At 52.1% G+C, this 12,642-nt stretch overlaps 11 non-coding genes across 11 annotated transcripts; all 11 read right to left on the bottom strand.

Moving 5' to 3' along the window:
- Positions 1-958: 958 nt before the first annotated feature.
- LOC144764130 (U2 spliceosomal RNA) lies at positions 959-1,149 on the bottom strand. Its single transcript, XR_013596327.1, has one exon. It is a non-coding gene; the product is annotated as a U2 spliceosomal RNA (small nuclear RNA).
- Positions 1,150-2,134: 985 nt separating this feature from the next.
- On the bottom strand, positions 2,135-2,325 carry LOC144764129 (U2 spliceosomal RNA). Its single transcript, XR_013596326.1, has one exon. It is a non-coding gene; the product is annotated as a U2 spliceosomal RNA (small nuclear RNA).
- A 990-nt stretch (positions 2,326-3,315) lies between these two features.
- Positions 3,316-3,506, bottom strand: LOC144764128 (U2 spliceosomal RNA). The gene has a single exon (XR_013596325.1). It is a non-coding gene; the product is annotated as a U2 spliceosomal RNA (small nuclear RNA).
- Positions 3,507-4,479: 973 nt separating this feature from the next.
- Positions 4,480-4,679, bottom strand: LOC144764382 (U2 spliceosomal RNA). The gene has a single exon (XR_013596528.1). It is a non-coding gene; the product is annotated as a U2 spliceosomal RNA (small nuclear RNA).
- A 431-nt stretch (positions 4,680-5,110) lies between these two features.
- On the bottom strand, positions 5,111-5,301 carry LOC144764516 (U2 spliceosomal RNA). Its single transcript, XR_013596586.1, has one exon. It is a non-coding gene; the product is annotated as a U2 spliceosomal RNA (small nuclear RNA).
- A 985-nt stretch (positions 5,302-6,286) lies between these two features.
- LOC144764127 (U2 spliceosomal RNA) lies at positions 6,287-6,477 on the bottom strand. The gene has a single exon (XR_013596324.1). It is a non-coding gene; the product is annotated as a U2 spliceosomal RNA (small nuclear RNA).
- Positions 6,478-7,453: 976 nt separating this feature from the next.
- On the bottom strand, positions 7,454-7,644 carry LOC144764126 (U2 spliceosomal RNA). The gene has a single exon (XR_013596323.1). It is a non-coding gene; the product is annotated as a U2 spliceosomal RNA (small nuclear RNA).
- Positions 7,645-8,617: 973 nt separating this feature from the next.
- On the bottom strand, positions 8,618-8,808 carry LOC144764125 (U2 spliceosomal RNA). The gene has a single exon (XR_013596322.1). It is a non-coding gene; the product is annotated as a U2 spliceosomal RNA (small nuclear RNA).
- Positions 8,809-9,793: 985 nt separating this feature from the next.
- On the bottom strand, positions 9,794-9,984 carry LOC144764124 (U2 spliceosomal RNA). Its single transcript, XR_013596321.1, has one exon. It is a non-coding gene; the product is annotated as a U2 spliceosomal RNA (small nuclear RNA).
- Positions 9,985-10,957: 973 nt separating this feature from the next.
- On the bottom strand, positions 10,958-11,148 carry LOC144764123 (U2 spliceosomal RNA). The gene has a single exon (XR_013596320.1). It is a non-coding gene; the product is annotated as a U2 spliceosomal RNA (small nuclear RNA).
- A 985-nt stretch (positions 11,149-12,133) lies between these two features.
- Positions 12,134-12,328, bottom strand: LOC144764361 (U2 spliceosomal RNA). Its single transcript, XR_013596516.1, has one exon. It is a non-coding gene; the product is annotated as a U2 spliceosomal RNA (small nuclear RNA).
- Between the last annotated feature and the right edge of the window lie 314 nt (positions 12,329-12,642).

The raw sequence follows: 12,642 nt of genomic DNA, 5'->3' as shown, positions 1-12,642 counted from the left end.
AATCAACGCCTCCCGAAGCAATCTACCTGGCTCACCCGGACTTGGCTCTTCCCTCGCACCGTCGCTGGCCGCCTTTCCGCCTCTTTTTCCGACTCCCAGCAAGGGCTCAGTATGTCTGGGTGGAAAGGAGGCCCCGGCCTCAGGCCTTCTCCCGGCTCCCAGAGTCCTCCTCGGCTGTCGCCTCATCAGGCGTCACTTAGCATACCCACGTTGTCCTCTTTCTAGAATTTGCATGCCCCGCCCCTTCCTGCGCACTGCTTCCAGACGGCTGGCCAGAAAGACTGGCAGCCAGGGGATGCTGGGAATCAGCCCAGGATGCCCTGGACAGCTCCCTGACCGGATATGGCCGGCCCCTCACCCTCGCTTGCCGGGGACACTGCTCCCCTGCAGCCTAAGGCCTATAGATAAGGCTTGGCCGTTCGTGGCCGTTCGGGGCGGGCAGAGAAGGAAAAGGACTCTGTATTTTTCTTCTTGCTCAGAGAAGCCAAGGGCAGTGTCCACTTCTCTGCCAGCCTGCATGCCAGCCAGCCTGCCTGCCTGCCTCCCTCCCTTCCTCCCTCCCTCCCTCCCACTGACTTGCTGGGAACCTTCTTCCATTCGTTCCCCAGTGAAATGGATCCAAAATCACTGAAAGTCTGCTGCTGGAAAAACAATCTTTTTCCGACGTTTGTCTCTTTTCAAAGTGCAGCGTCTGGATGGAGAAGGGGAGAAAAAAAGAAATAATTTTTTATTTGTATTTTTTTTTCGTAAACCCGAAAAATTAATAAATGAATAAATAAATAACGCACGGCCCGGGTGCGGCAAATAAGTCAAATAAATACATGAATAAGGCAAGACACGGTGACCAGTTTGCTTTTATTCACACGCAAACACAATAGCGCCACTTTACAGGGTTTGGTAGTGGAGCGCTACTCTCGTTTTCTCGTCTATTTTTCAACAGCATTGTTTTCCCCGGGTGGGGAAGTGCACCATTCCTGGAGGTACTGCAATACCAGGTTGATGCGTGGAGTGGACAGAGCAAGCTCCTATTCCATCTCCCTGTTCCAAAAATCAATTTAATATATGGTCCCCAGATAGAGGACGTATCAGATATTAAACTGATAAGAACAGATACTACACTTGATCTTAGCCAAAAGGCCGAGAAGCGATAACCCGGGCCCATTCAGAATCAACGCCTCCCGAAGCAATCTACCTGGCTCACCCGGACTTGGCTCTTCCCTCGCACCGTCGCTGGCCGCCTTTCCGCCTCTTTTTCCGACTCCCAGCAAGGGCTCAGTATGTCTGGGTGGAAAGGAGGCCCCGGCCTCAGGCCTTCTCCCGGCTCCCAGAGTCCTCCTCGGCTGTCGCCTCATCAGGCGTCACTTAGCATACCCACGTTGTCCTCTTTCTAGAATTTGCATGCCCCGCCCCTTCCTGCGCACTGCTTCCAGACGGCTGGCCAGAAAGACTGGCAGCCAGGGGATGCTGGGAATCAGCCCAGGATGCCCTGGACAGCTCCCTGACCGGATATGGCCGGCCCCTCACCCTCGCTTGCCGGGGACACTGCTCCCCTGCAGCCTAAGGCCTATAGATAAGGCTTGGCCGTTCGTGGCCGTTCGGGGACGGGCGGGGCGGGCAGAGAAGGAAAAGGACTCTGTATTTTTCTTCTTGCTCAGAGAAGCCAAGGGCAGTGTCCACTTCTCTGCCAGCCTGCATGCCAGCCAGCCTGCCTGCCTGCCTCCCTCCCTTCCTCCCTCCCTCCCTCCCACTGACTTGCTGGGAACCTTCTTCCATTCGTTCCCCAGTGAAATGGATCCAAAATCACTGAAAGTCTGCTGCTGGAAAAACAATCTTTTTCCGACGTTTGTCTCTTTTCAAAGTGCAGCGTCTGGATGGAGAAGGGGAGAAAAAAAGAAATAATTTTTTATTTGTATTTTTTTTTCGTAAACCCGAAAAATTAATAAATGAATAAATAAATAACGCACGGCCCGGGTGCGGCAAATAAGTCAAATAAATACATGAATAAGGCAAGACACGGTGACCAGTTTGCTTTTATTCACACGCAAACACAATAGCGCCACTTTACAGGGTTTGGTAGTGGAGCGCTACTCTCGTTTTCTCGTCTATTTTTCAACAGCATTGTTTTCCCCGGGTGGGGAAGTGCACCATTCCTGGAGGTACTGCAATACCAGGTTGATGCGTGGAGTGGACAGAGCAAGCTCCTATTCCATCTCCCTGTTCCAAAAATCAATTTAATATATGGTCCCCAGATAGAGGACGTATCAGATATTAAACTGATAAGAACAGATACTACACTTGATCTTAGCCAAAAGGCCGAGAAGCGATAACCCGGGCCCATTCAGAATCAACGCCTCCCGAAGCAATCTACCTGGCTCACCCGGACTTGGCTCTTCCCTCGCACCGTCGCTGGCCGCCTTTCCGCCTCTTTTTCCGACTCCCAGCAAGGGCTCAGTATGTCTGGGTGGAAAGGAGGCCCCGGCCTCAGGCCTTCTCCCGGCTCCCAGAGTCCTCCTCGGCTGTCGCCTCATCAGGCGTCACTTAGCATACCCACGTTGTCCTCTTTCTAGAATTTGCATGCCCCGCCCCTTCCTGCGCACTGCTTCCAGACGGCTGGCCAGAAAGACTGGCAGCCAGGGGATGCTGGGAATCAGCCCAGGATGCCCTGGACAGCTCCCTGACCGGATATGGCCGGCCCCTCACCCTCGCTTGCCGGGGACACTGCTCCCCTGCAGCCTAAGGCCTATAGATAAGGCTTGGCCGTTCGTGGCCGTTCGGGGACGGGCGGGGCGGGCAGAGAAGGAAAAGGACTCTGTATTTTTCTTCTTGCTCAGAGAAGCCAAGGGCAGTGTCCACTTCTCTGCCAGCCTGCATGCCAGCCAGCCTGCCTGCCTGCCTCCCTCCCTCCCTCCCTCCCTCCCTCCCTCCCACTGACTTGCTGGGAACCTTCTTCCATTCGTTCCCCAGTGAAATGGATCCAAAATCACTGAAAGTCTGCTGCTGGAAAAACAATCTTTTTCCGACGTTTGTCTCTTTTCAAAGTGCAGCGTCTGGATGGAGAAGGGGAGAAAAAAAGAAATAATTTTTTATTTGTATTTTTTTTCTCGTAAACCCGAAAAATTAATAAATGAATAAATAAATAACGCACGGCCCGGGTGCGGCAAATAAGTCAAATAAATACATGAATAAGGCAAGACACGGTGACCAGTTTGCTTTTATTCACACGCAAACACAATAGCGCCACTTTACAGGGTTTGGTAGTGGAGCGCTACTCTCGTTTTCTCGTCTATTTTTCAACAGCATTGTTTTCCCCGGGTGGGGAAGTGCACCATTCCTGGAGGTACTGCAATACCAGGTTGATGCGTGGAGTGGACAGAGCAAGCTCCTATTCCATCTCCCTGTTCCAAAAATCAATTTAATATATGGTCCCCAGATAGAGGACGTATCAGATATTAAACTGATAAGAACAGATACTACACTTGATCTTAGCCAAAAGGCCGAGAAGCGATAACCCGGGCCCATTCAGAATCAACGCCTCCCGAAGCAATCTACCTGGCTCACCCGGACTTGGCTCTTCCCTCGCACCGTCGCTGGCCGCCTTTCCGCCTCTTTTTCCGACTCCCAGCAAGGGCTCAGTATGTCTGGGTGGAAAGGAGGCCCCGGCCTCAGGCCTTCTCCCGGCTCCCAGAGTCCTCCTCGGCTGTCGCCTCATCAGGCGTCACTTAGCATACCCACGTTGTCCTCTTTCTAGAATTTGCATGCCCCGCCCCTTCCTGCGCACTGCTTCCAGACGGCTGGCCAGAAAGCCTGGCAGCCAGGGGATGCTGGGAATCAGCCCAGGATGCCCTGGACAGCTCCCTGACCGGATATGGCCGGCCCCTCACCCTCGCTTGCCGGGGACACTGCTCCCCTGCAGCCTAAGGCCTATAGATAAGGCTTGGCCGTTCGTGGCCGTTCGGGGACGGGCGGGGCGGGCAGAGAAGGAAAAGGACTCTGTATTTTTCTTCTTGCTCAGAGAAGCCAAGGGCAGTGTCCACTTCTCTGCCAGCCTGCATGCCAGCCAGCCTGCCTGCCTGCCTCCCTCCCTCCCTCCCACTGACTTGCTGGGAACCTTCTTCCATTCGTTCCCCAGTGAAATGGATCCAAAATCACTGAAAGTCTGCTGCTGGAAAAACAATCTTTTTCCGACGTTTGTCTCTTTTCAAAGTGCAGCGTCTGGATGGAGAAGGGGAGAAAAAAAGAAATAATTTTTTATTTGTATTTTTTTTTCGTAAACCCGAAAAATTAATAAATGAATAAATAAATAACGCACGGCCCGGGTGCGGCAAATAAGTCAAATAAATACATGAATAAGGCAAGACACGGTGACCAGTTTGCTTTTATTCACACGCAAACACAATAGCGCCACTTTACAGGGTTTGGTAGTGGAGCGCTACTCTCGTTTTCTCGTCTATTTTTCAACAGCATTGTTTTCCCCGGGTGGGGAAGTGCACCATTCCTGGAGGTACTGCAATACCAGGTTGATGCGTGGAGTGGACAGAGCAAGCTCCTATTCCATCTCCCTGTTCCAAAAATCAATTTAATATATGGTCCCCAGATAGAGGACGTATCAGATATTAAACTGATAAGAACAGATTTTTTTTTTTTTTTTCCTACCCGTCACACCCTCAGTCAGCAGGTCTGGCCAGTCTGCCACACCCGCCGGCCTCGCCCTTCAACCGAGCCGTCTCGCCTGGCCTACTTGCCCAGGGGGTACTAGGCATGGCTTATCTTTTCAGCCAACCCCGGTCTGTCCTGCTACTACCTCCATCCAGCAGCCAACCAGCCCAGCTGAAAGCGGGGAACCAATCCGCAGACAGCCATTAGCTGGTTGGCCTTGTGCCGGTCGGACCTAGGAGGGTTCGCCTGGACAGGGGGGCGACTTAGCCTTCCAGCCATGCCGTTCGGCCCTGTCGTTCCATCCAAGGTCATCAGCCCGGTTGTCAGCCAAAGCCGGTTGGCACAGCAGCCCAGTCTCGCCTGCTGACCTACGAAAAAAATCGCCATTCAGCCGGTCTGCCAGTCAGCCCCCACTGGGGTACTGCCCAACAGTCCAGCATGCCAGGCTACTAAAAACGTTATGACATTACTGTCATATGCGTAATGACATTGCTGTCATTGTCGATCCGGAACCGAATCTCGTTTCTACGTATTGGGAATATCATTGACACACAAAGTTCAATGAGAACATCCCAACTGACCGCCCTCCCCTAGGGGAGGCAAGTGAAACTACACTTGATCTTAGCCAAAAGGCCGAGAAGCGATAACCCGGGCCCATTCAGAATCAACGCCTCCCGAAGCAATCTACCTGGCTCACCCGGACTTGGCTCTTCCCTCGCACCGTCGCTGGCCGCCTTTCCGCCTCTTTTTCCGACTCCCAGCAAGGGCTCAGTATGTCTGGGTGGAAAGGAGGCCCCGGCCTCAGGCCTTCTCCCGGCTCCCAGAGTCCTCCTCGGCTGTCGCCTCATCAGGCGTCACTTAGCATACCCACGTTGTCCTCTTTCTAGAATTTGCATGCCCCGCCCCTTCCTGCGCACTGCTTCCAGACGGCTGGCCAGAAAGACTGGCAGCCAGGGGATGCTGGGAATCAGCCCAGGATGCCCTGGACAGCTCCCTGACCGGATATGGCCGGCCCCTCACCCTCGCTTGCCGGGGACACTGCTCCCCTGCAGCCTAAGGCCTATAGATAAGGCTTGGCCGTTCGTGGCCGTTCGGGGACGGGCGGGGCGGGCAGAGAAGGAAAAGGACTCTGTATTTTTCTTCTTGCTCAGAGAAGCCAAGGGCAGTGTCCACTTCTCTGCCAGCCTGCATGCCAGCCAGCCTGCCTGCCTGCCTCCCTCCCTTCCTCCCTCCCTCCCTCCCACTGACTTGCTGGGAACCTTCTTCCATTCGTTCCCCAGTGAAATGGATCCAAAATCACTGAAAGTCTGCTGCTGGAAAAACAATCTTTTTCCGACGTTTGTCTCTTTTCAAAGTGCAGCGTCTGGATGGAGAAGGGGAGAAAAAAAGAAATAATTTTTTATTTGTATTTTTTTTTCGTAAACCCGAAAAATTAATAAATGAATAAATAAATAACGCACGGCCCGGGTGCGGCAAATAAGTCAAATAAATACATGAATAAGGCAAGACACGGTGACCAGTTTGCTTTTATTCACACGCAAACACAATAGCGCCACTTTACAGGGTTTGGTAGTGGAGCGCTACTCTCGTTTTCTCGTCTATTTTTCAACAGCATTGTTTTCCCCGGGTGGGGAAGTGCACCATTCCTGGAGGTACTGCAATACCAGGTTGATGCGTGGAGTGGACAGAGCAAGCTCCTATTCCATCTCCCTGTTCCAAAAATCAATTTAATATATGGTCCCCAGATAGAGGACGTATCAGATATTAAACTGATAAGAACAGATACTACACTTGATCTTAGCCAAAAGGCCGAGAAGCGATAACCCGGGCCCATTCAGAATCAACGCCTCCCGAAGCAATCTACCTGGCTCACCCGGACTTGGCTCTTCCCTCGCACCGTCGCTGGCCGCCTTTCCGCCTCTTTTTCCGACTCCCAGCAAGGGCTCAGTATGTCTGGGTGGAAAGGAGGCCCCGGCCTCAGGCCTTCTCCCGGCTCCCAGAGTCCTCCTCGGCTGTCGCCTCATCAGGCGTCACTTAGCATACCCACGTTGTCCTCTTTCTAGAATTTGCATGCCCCGCCCCTTCCTGCGCACTGCTTCCAGACGGCTGGCCAGAAAGACTGGCAGCCAGGGGATGCTGGGAATCAGCCCAGGATGCCCTGGACAGCTCCCTGACCGGATATGGCCGGCCCCTCACCCTCGCTTGCCGGGGACACTGCTCCCCTGCAGCCTAAGGCCTATAGATAAGGCTTGGCCGTTCGTGGCCGTTCGGGGCGGGCAGAGAAGGAAAAGGACTCTGTATTTTTCTTCTTGCTCAGAGAAGCCAAGGGCAGTGTCCACTTCTCTGCCAGCCTGCATGCCAGCCAGCCTGCCTGCCTGCCTCCCTCCCTTCCTCCCTCCCTCCCTCCCACTGACTTGCTGGGAACCTTCTTCCATTCGTTCCCCAGTGAAATGGATCCAAAATCACTGAAAGTCTGCTGCTGGAAAAACAATCTTTTTCCGACGTTTGTCTCTTTTCAAAGTGCAGCGTCTGGATGGAGAAGGGGAGAAAAAAAGAAATAATTTTTTATTTGTATTTTTTTTCTCGTAAACCCGAAAAATTAATAAATGAATAAATAAATAACGCACGGCCCGGGTGCGGCAAATAAGTCAAATAAATACATGAATAAGGCAAGACACGGTGACCAGTTTGCTTTTATTCACACGCAAACACAATAGCGCCACTTTACAGGGTTTGGTAGTGGAGCGCTACTCTCGTTTTCTCGTCTATTTTTCAACAGCATTGTTTTCCCCGGGTGGGGAAGTGCACCATTCCTGGAGGTACTGCAATACCAGGTTGATGCGTGGAGTGGACAGAGCAAGCTCCTATTCCATCTCCCTGTTCCAAAAATCAATTTAATATATGGTCCCCAGATAGAGGACGTATCAGATATTAAACTGATAAGAACAGATACTACACTTGATCTTAGCCAAAAGGCCGAGAAGCGATAACCCGGGCCCATTCAGAATCAACGCCTCCCGAAGCAATCTACCTGGCTCACCCGGACTTGGCTCTTCCCTCGCACCGTCGCTGGCCGCCTTTCCGCCTCTTTTTCCGACTCCCAGCAAGGGCTCAGTATGTCTGGGTGGAAAGGAGGCCCCGGCCTCAGGCCTTCTCCCGGCTCCCAGAGTCCTCCTCGGCTGTCGCCTCATCAGGCGTCACTTAGCATACCCACGTTGTCCTCTTTCTAGAATTTGCATGCCCCGCCCCTTCCTGCGCACTGCTTCCAGACGGCTGGCCAGAAAGCCTGGCAGCCAGGGGATGCTGGGAATCAGCCCAGGATGCCCTGGACAGCTCCCTGACCGGATATGGCCGGCCCCTCACCCTCGCTTGCCGGGGACACTGCTCCCCTGCAGCCTAAGGCCTATAGATAAGGCTTGGCCGTTCGTGGCCGTTCGGGGACGGGCGGGGCGGGCAGAGAAGGAAAAGGACTCTGTATTTTTCTTCTTGCTCAGAGAAGCCAAGGGCAGTGTCCACTTCTCTGCCAGCCTGCATGCCAGCCAGCCTGCCTGCCTGCCTCCCTCCCTCCCTCCCACTGACTTGCTGGGAACCTTCTTCCATTCGTTCCCCAGTGAAATGGATCCAAAATCACTGAAAGTCTGCTGCTGGAAAAACAATCTTTTTCCGACGTTTGTCTCTTTTCAAAGTGCAGCGTCTGGATGGAGAAGGGGAGAAAAAAAGAAATAATTTTTTATTTGTATTTTTTTTTCGTAAACCCGAAAAATTAATAAATGAATAAATAAATAACGCACGGCCCGGGTGCGGCAAATAAGTCAAATAAATACATGAATAAGGCAAGACACGGTGACCAGTTTGCTTTTATTCACACGCAAACACAATAGCGCCACTTTACAGGGTTTGGTAGTGGAGCGCTACTCTCGTTTTCTCGTCTATTTTTCAACAGCATTGTTTTCCCCGGGTGGGGAAGTGCACCATTCCTGGAGGTACTGCAATACCAGGTTGATGCGTGGAGTGGACAGAGCAAGCTCCTATTCCATCTCCCTGTTCCAAAAATCAATTTAATATATGGTCCCCAGATAGAGGACGTATCAGATATTAAACTGATAAGAACAGATACTACACTTGATCTTAGCCAAAAGGCCGAGAAGCGATAACCCGGGCCCATTCAGAATCAACGCCTCCCGAAGCAATCTACCTGGCTCACCCGGACTTGGCTCTTCCCTCGCACCGTCGCTGGCCGCCTTTCCGCCTCTTTTTCCGACTCCCAGCAAGGGCTCAGTATGTCTGGGTGGAAAGGAGGCCCCGGCCTCAGGCCTTCTCCCGGCTCCCAGAGTCCTCCTCGGCTGTCGCCTCATCAGGCGTCACTTAGCATACCCACGTTGTCCTCTTTCTAGAATTTGCATGCCCCGCCCCTTCCTGCGCACTGCTTCCAGACGGCTGGCCAGAAAGCCTGGCAGCCAGGGGATGCTGGGAATCAGCCCAGGATGCCCTGGACAGCTCCCTGACCGGATATGGCCGGCCCCTCACCCTCGCTTGCCGGGGACACTGCTCCCCTGCAGCCTAAGGCCTATAGATAAGGCTTGGCCGTTCGTGGCCGTTCGGGGACGGGCGGGGCGGGCAGAGAAGGAAAAGGACTCTGTATTTTTCTTCTTGCTCAGAGAAGCCAAGGGCAGTGTCCACTTCTCTGCCAGCCTGCATGCCAGCCAGCCTGCCTGCCTGCCTCCCTCCCTTCCTCCCTCCCTCCCTCCCACTGACTTGCTGGGAACCTTCTTCCATTCGTTCCCCAGTGAAATGGATCCAAAATCACTGAAAGTCTGCTGCTGGAAAAACAATCTTTTTCCGACGTTTGTCTCTTTTCAAAGTGCAGCGTCTGGATGGAGAAGGGGAGAAAAAAAGAAATAATTTTTTATTTGTATTTTTTTTTCGTAAACCCGAAAAATTAATAAATGAATAAATAAATAACGCACGGCCCGGGTGCGGCAAATAAGTCAAATAAATACATGAATAAGGCAAGACACGGTGACCAGTTTGCTTTTATTCACACGCAAACACAATAGCGCCACTTTACAGGGTTTGGTAGTGGAGCGCTACTCTCGTTTTCTCGTCTATTTTTCAACAGCATTGTTTTCCCCGGGTGGGGAAGTGCACCATTCCTGGAGGTACTGCAATACCAGGTTGATGCGTGGAGTGGACAGAGCAAGCTCCTATTCCATCTCCCTGTTCCAAAAATCAATTTAATATATGGTCCCCAGATAGAGGACGTATCAGATATTAAACTGATAAGAACAGATACTACACTTGATCTTAGCCAAAAGGCCGAGAAGCGATAACCCGGGCCCATTCAGAATCAACGCCTCCCGAAGCAATCTACCTGGCTCACCCGGACTTGGCTCTTCCCTCGCACCGTCGCTGGCCGCCTTTCCGCCTCTTTTTCCGACTCCCAGCAAGGGCTCAGTATGTCTGGGTGGAAAGGAGGCCCCGGCCTCAGGCCTTCTCCCGGCTCCCAGAGTCCTCCTCGGCTGTCGCCTCATCAGGCGTCACTTAGCATACCCACGTTGTCCTCTTTCTAGAATTTGCATGCCCCGCCCCTTCCTGCGCACTGCTTCCAGACGGCTGGCCAGAAAGCCTGGCAGCCAGGGGATGCTGGGAATCAGCCCAGGATGCCCTGGACAGCTCCCTGACCGGATATGGCCGGCCCCTCACCCTCGCTTGCCGGGGACACTGCTCCCCTGCAGCCTAAGGCCTATAGATAAGGCTTGGCCGTTCGTGGCCGTTCGGGGACGGGCGGGGCGGGCAGAGAAGGAAAAGGACTCTGTATTTTTCTTCTTGCTCAGAGAAGCCAAGGGCAGTGTCCACTTCTCTGCCAGCCTGCATGCCAGCCAGCCTGCCTGCCTGCCTCCCTCCCTCCCTCCCACTGACTTGCTGGGAACCTTCTTCCATTCGTTCCCCAGTGAAATGGATCCAAAATCACTGAAAGTCTGCTGCTGGAAAAACAATCTTTTTCCGACGTTTGTCTCTTTTCAAAGTGCAGCGTCTGGATGGAGAAGGGGAGAAAAAAAGAAATAATTTTTTATTTGTATTTTTTTTTCGTAAACCCGAAAAATTAATAAATGAATAAATAAATAACGCACGGCCCGGGTGCGGCAAATAAGTCAAATAAATACATGAATAAGGCAAGACACGGTGACCAGTTTGCTTTTATTCACACGCAAACACAATAGCGCCACTTTACAGGGTTTGGTAGTGGAGCGCTACTCTCGTTTTCTCGTCTATTTTTCAACAGCATTGTTTTCCCCGGGTGGGGAAGTGCACCATTCCTGGAGGTACTGCAATACCAGGTTGATGCGTGGAGTGGACAGAGCAAGCTCCTATTCCATCTCCCTGTTCCAAAAATCAATTTAATATATGGTCCCCAGATAGAGGACGTATCAGATATTAAACTGATAAGAACAGATACTACACTTGATCTTAGCCAAAAGGCCGAGAAGCGATAACCCGGGCCCATTCAGAATCAACGCCTCCCGAAGCAATCTACCTGGCTCACCCGGACTTGGCTCTTCCCTCGCACCGTCGCTGGCCGCCTTTCCGCCTCTTTTTCCGACTCCCAGCAAGGGCTCAGTATGTCTGGGTGGAAAGGAGGCCCCGGCCTCAGGCCTTCTCCCGGCTCCCAGAGTCCTCCTCGGCTGTCGCCTCATCAGGCGTCACTTAGCATACCCACGTTGTCCTCTTTCTAGAATTTGCATGCCCCGCCCCTTCCTGCGCACTGCTTCCAGACGGCTGGCCAGAAAGACTGGCAGCCAGGGGATGCTGGGAATCAGCCCAGGATGCCCTGGACAGCTCCCTGACCGGATATGGCCGGCCCCTCACCCTCGCTTGCCGGGGACACTGCTCCCCTGCAGCCTAAGGCCTATAGATAAGGCTTGGCCGTTCGTGGCCGTTCGGGGACGGGCGGGGCGGGCAGAGAAGGAAAAGGACTCTGTATTTTTCTTCTTGCTCAGAGAAGCCAAGGGCAGTGTCCACTTCTCTGCCAGCCTGCATGCCAGCCAGCCTGCCTGCCTGCCTCCCTCCCTTCCTCCCTCCCTCCCTCCCACTGACTTGCTGGGAACCTTCTTCCATTCGTTCCCCAGTGAAATGGATCCAAAATCACTGAAAGTCTGCTGCTGGAAAAACAATCTTTTTCCGACGTTTGTCTCTTTTCAAAGTGCAGCGTCTGGATGGAGAAGGGGAGAAAAAAAGAAATAATTTTTTATTTGTATTTTTTTTTCGTAAACCCGAAAAATTAATAAATGAATAAATAAATAACGCACGGCCCGGGTGCGGCAAATAAGTCAAATAAATACATGAATAAGGCAAGACACGGTGACCAGTTTGCTTTTATTCACACGCAAACACAATAGCGCCACTTTACAGGGTTTGGTAGTGGAGCGCTACTCTCGTTTTCTCGTCTATTTTTCAACAGCATTGTTTTCCCCGGGTGGGGAAGTGCACCATTCCTGGAGGTACTGCAATACCAGGTTGATGCGTGGAGTGGACAGAGCAAGCTCCTATTCCATCTCCCTGTTCCAAAAATCAATTTAATATATGGTCCCCAGATAGAGGACGTATCAGATATTAAACTGATAAGAACAGATTTTTTTTTTTTTTTTTTTTTGTTTTTTTTTTGTCAGGGCATCGTTTCTGGTTCAGATACATCAATCGTCACCTTCCACAACACCCTTGTTATTCGTAAGTCGTTGGTAACAAACTTGGCAACAAGTGCGCAAGCTATCCCATTGACCTTTTACCTGTGAAGGGAAAAGGTCACGTTAAATAAAATACATACAGTAAATTATTTACATTTACTCCACCTGTCTTCATCCGTTCTCTCCTCTCTCCGATCCCCAACTGGTTCCTGGATTGAAGGAAAAAATAGGGAAACACAGGTTAGTGGTCCCTCTGGGGGCCTCTTGAGTGACAAGTCGGCCTCCGTTGGGGTTGCTTTTGTTC

This window comes from Lissotriton helveticus, chromosome 6, assembly GCF_964261635.1.
Source record: "Lissotriton helveticus chromosome 6, aLisHel1.1, whole genome shotgun sequence".
Classification (NCBI taxonomy): Eukaryota; Metazoa; Chordata; class Amphibia; order Caudata; family Salamandridae; genus Lissotriton; species Lissotriton helveticus.
The sequence above is the reverse complement of the archived record's forward strand: the minus strand, read 5'-3'. Positions and strand labels throughout refer to the sequence as shown.